Source organism: Camelina sativa, chromosome 19 (genome assembly GCF_000633955.1).
Source record: "Camelina sativa cultivar DH55 chromosome 19, Cs, whole genome shotgun sequence".
Classification (NCBI taxonomy): domain Eukaryota; kingdom Viridiplantae; phylum Streptophyta; class Magnoliopsida; order Brassicales; family Brassicaceae; genus Camelina; species Camelina sativa.
In genome coordinates this window covers 6,314,756-6,319,278 of record NC_025703.1, presented here as the reverse complement: position 1 = coordinate 6,319,278, position 4,523 = coordinate 6,314,756, and the positions used below count along the sequence as shown (strand labels likewise).

The 4,523-nt window shown below is 32.9% G+C and overlaps 1 protein-coding gene and 1 long non-coding RNA gene across 3 annotated transcripts in view; both read left to right on the top strand.

Moving 5' to 3' along the window:
* On the top strand, positions 3,292-4,149 carry LOC104765148. Its single transcript, XR_763835.2, has 2 exons — positions 3,292-3,341; positions 3,452-4,149. It is a non-coding gene; the product is annotated as an uncharacterized LOC104765148 (long non-coding RNA).
* The window catches only part of LOC104765147 (ABC transporter E family member 1-like), a 3,257-nt gene continuing 3,092 nt past the window's right edge, over positions 4,359-4,523 (top strand). The window contains exon 1 of one of the 2 annotated variants that reach the window (XM_010488820.2): positions 4,359-4,445. The gene's annotated coding sequence lies outside the window, so the exon portion shown is untranslated. The remainder of the gene's footprint in view (positions 4,446-4,523) is intronic. The other variant, XM_010488821.1, reaches the window with a different exon arrangement.

Sequence of the window (4,523 nt, the reverse complement as noted above, 5' to 3'; positions counted from 1 at the left end):
AGGTTTATGTTTAGTACCACACCACACTTTCATATTTGTAAAAGCTGGAAAGTACATTTCATTTTATTTTCTACGTTAATAGTTTTTATTGTCTATGCAACAAAATGATTCATTTTGCTTAAGTACTGATTTAGTTAGTTATCAATGTAAGGGAAATAAATATAGAGAATTAGACAGTTTTACAATTTTTCTTTAGATACATTTGTTTGATGGAAAACACCAGCTGTAATAATTGAAAGAAAAGGGATAACTGTTTACATCAAGGAATGGCCCCTCTTATAGCACGAATTGCAGTGTGGAATATTAATGTTATCATGTATTCTCATTGGCTGAGAAGTCCAAAAATAAGTTAAAAATCTAAAGTTTTTGGAGGTTTCTTCGACCATCATTAGTGGAACAACCCTCTTAAGTTACTCTTATATTAATTAATTATATAATTAACACTAAATTAATTAAAGCAACTCTAAGAGAACTTAAGCAAAATCACTCCATTATTAGAGAATTCCAAAGAAGGTTGCTCAAGCATTTAAATAATAATTAATTATCAAACTTTAATTATCTAAAATGACAAAACAATTATTTAAATTTTTTATATTACATAAAAATTTGGAATATTAAATATATTTTACAAACTTTGAAATATTAAACATATTTTACAAAATTCGGAATATTAAATATATTTTACAAAATTCAGATTAAGTTTCATATAAGATTAGAAATACTGTATAACATGTATTAATTTTATGTTTGGATTCATTTATCTATGTTTTAAGTTTCTTAGATAAAAATTTAAAACAAACATTGCATTGCATGATGGATGGATTAACAGAACACAATCAAGAACATTCATAATAGAGAAGTTGAATTGTAACTTCAATTTATTTTGTTGATTGCAGCGATAGCTTGATGGCCATAATTCTAACAAAAGAGTAAAGAAGAGTTTCCGATCAATTATCTAATGGCAAATATGAAATATCTAACCAAGTTTCTAAGCCAAATTTTTTTTAAAAAATCAGTGAACTTGTTTTACAAGCAACAATCAAACAAACCAAAACCATTTTCCATTTAACTCTCAAACATTCTCTCATTGCACAACAACAAGCAATTTGTAGAGGAAGACTGTAAAACAAAAGAAAACAGATCATTTCAAGCTATTTGCAAAGAATCAGATCATTTCCTTCATGTGTTTGGCAGCAACAGCTATGATACCATTCTCCAAAACTATGTCTTTTAACCTCTCTCCACATGAACTTGTCTTGAGAGATTCTGACACTCGTACAAAATTCTCCACAGTAAACCTCTGCTTCGCCGCTTGCTGAGCAATGCTGTCGTCCTTGGGGTTCTCCTCACGACGTTGCTGAAGCTGATCAAGTTCAGACCAGTTTTGCAGGTAAGGGCTAAAATGCTCTATGAGTGCTTCCATAGCTGCAGGCTCGCCATATGTTAAGTAAGGCAAGATTCTAGCAACCATCTCTGTGTTCCTTTGCTGTTTGTTCGACTTCTTAAGCCCTGAAGGATGGCTTAGCCTTTCTTTGTATTCCAGTGGGTTTAGAATAGCTTACATGGAAGAAACAAGCATCCTGTGGACAAGATGATTCTCAAATCTGGATTTACGTGCAGATTCTCAACCATATGCTTTAACATCTTCACTTGAGAATACTCTTGTTTATCTTAAAGCATCTCCCACTTTAAGTAGTGTCTTTAAAGTAACTGATGAGAAACAACACCCTTGAAACAAGATGTGTAGAAAGAAACGTTTTCCTCAGCATGGTTTCACCTGAAGCAAGAAAGGGGACGAATCAAACTTAATATCTGTCTAAACAACAAAAACCTTGAGTTATTTACTGGCAATTATTCTCATTGAGTCATTTAGTCGAACAGCTTATAGACACACCGTTGAAAGTCAAAAAGATTCAAACTTTGCAAATTTGATTCCCCAATTGCTAACAATATATGACCCATCTGGATTTACCATCAACCGAAGAACATCTAAGAAGCAATAAAATTCATAGCTTTCCCCTAATTGTGTCAGCATCCAAACAAATCGAATAGGGTGAAAACAAAAACGAATAATTCAAAATACAACAGAAACAGTAATTTCGATTTTTGATTCGACAACAGACTGAGGAATTTCAGAAATGAAGATAGCTTTATTTAAATCGCTCATCGAGGAGAGACCAAGAAAGATACGAACTTTCGCTTAATTTTCAGAGAATCTTAAAATGACCCAGAAGGAGAAAACTGAATCGGGAAAGGAGAAGAGATACTTTACTTGCCTTGTGTAACCCATAAGATTTAATTCGAAAAAATCAAAGGATTCGACGTGAATCCATTGATTTTTTCCGATTTCAGAACAATCGCCGCTTCATTCGACAGAGAAGAGAGAGAGAACGTCGTCGGGAAGAAAGAAGAAGAAAATGGCGAAGAAAAAAAAATCGCTTTTATATTTACCATCCACCCAATGATAAAACGCCACGTAGCGTTCTTAAGGGTTGCTTCAAATGCTTCCCACAGCAACGATTCTCTCTTATTTGGATCATTAATGGGTTTTTTATTCTGTAACTGGGGCCCAATTACAAAAGTAACCCACAGAGAATCTCCTGATGCTCTTACCGAACAAACACTCATCATACTCTCTCTATCTCTCTTGTTATACACTACTCGGTAATTATCTAATACAAAGTCTTCATCAACGACCAAGAAAACACATTAATTAAATCTAGTTATAGAACTATGTATGTTCTCCTCGATCGTATTAAAAAGAGCGACTAAACAATAATTACGATTTGTGCATGGCTCCGTTATGAGATTGTTGCTCTTACATATATATCATCAGCTTTTCGTACTACGTGCATAATTGCATTTTTTATTTGTTTTTTCCTTCTTCTTCTTTTCTTTTTTTTTTCCACTCTTTTTTTCTTTTCTACGTGCATAATTTTAGTCTGCATTTTCCCCACTCTACACACAAAGAAAAAAAATTCAGCGAGAGTCTAGAATATTCTATCGATTTCTTTTAAAACTTTTAAGTTCAAGAAAAATGGATGCATCAAAGAATCTTTTTGGACCACTTTTGTTTTCCTGAAATGCATGTTAGAGCTCAACATATATGTCCAAAACTGAAACTTTCTAATTTGAGCATTCAAAGTGGTTACAACTACGTACTAAAGCTCTCAATATAGTTATCACGTGTTACCTACCATGGTAAGTAGTAACTCTTTTTTTTACTTTTTCTGTAACCTAGGTAAAACCTGTAGTAGTATAAAACGATAGTTGGTGGTGTTCGTTCTGTAATACAACACTTGCAAGAAAGAAAAATGGCTGCAGCTGCTAGGCATGAAGAGGTCATAATTTTTTTTTTCTTTTTTGTTATTTTTTTATTAGAATTTTCTCTTGAAAATTAATATGCTAATTGCTTCTTCTTTTTTTCCTTCTCCTTGCTCTTGTGCTATAGATCCAGAATTTTCTAAATTCTGCAGATGGAAAGAATACACCCAAACTGGATGCTGAACTGAACGCCATAATCTATAATCACTTTGCTATGATTTTTATTTATTATATTATGTAGTTAAAAATTTTGGTTCATGACTTATGGTTCTTTAATTTTTTTTTTCTTTTATGTGTGGTGTGGCGTATAATCCTAAGGCTGGGAGTTTCTTCATTGACGAGGAGATTAAAGTTGCTGTGGTCTTCGATCTAGACGAAGATAAAGGAACCAAGACATGTCGCGACCAAACTGCCTACATGATTGGAGAAAACTTTTACTTCAAATCTGTGAATATCGGAGAGGCTCGGAATCTCGGGAAGCCAGACGAATTTGGATATACTCAACGCATATATTGTCGCCCACTTGTGTGCTCATCATATGTTCCAAGCTTGGTGCAACTCCAGATCAACCAACCAGGCACAAGGATAGAAAGCGATGATTAACGTAGCTTCTTGCATCTTCTTTGATATGTTGATATGTTGTTTTAACTTTGTATTTCCGACTTCATAAAGAAAAGTGGAAGGAAAACTAAAATCAACATAAAGTACCCCCCATAAATAAAGTTAAATTTGTGGTAACTAAAAGAAAAGGATAATTGTATGTTTATAATATCAAGGAATGGTCCCTCTTATAGCACGAATTGCGATGTGGGATATTATTCTCTATTCTCATTGGCTGAAAAGTCTATAAATAAGTCAGAAAATCCAAAAGGTTTCCTTTTAACTATGTTTTTTTTTGGAGTCCACAAATTTTAAATGTTCTTTTTTTTCTTTCTTTAATTATTAATTATATAACCAACAGGTTCACAGATTCATATAATATTAATTTAATTAGTTTTGAGAATCCTATACTATTAAAAAAAAAAAAAAAAAAAAACCAATCCATTGTAAAAGGGTTACAAATCTAGCCCTAACCTGCTAAAGTGTGCCCTTGCCCAGCTTCGCGCTTTCATCGCCACCTTGTACGAGATCTTTTCTTCTTCTTCTTATCCCTTCTTCTTCTTTTGAGATCGATTACTAGTATTTTTTTTTTTTTTTTT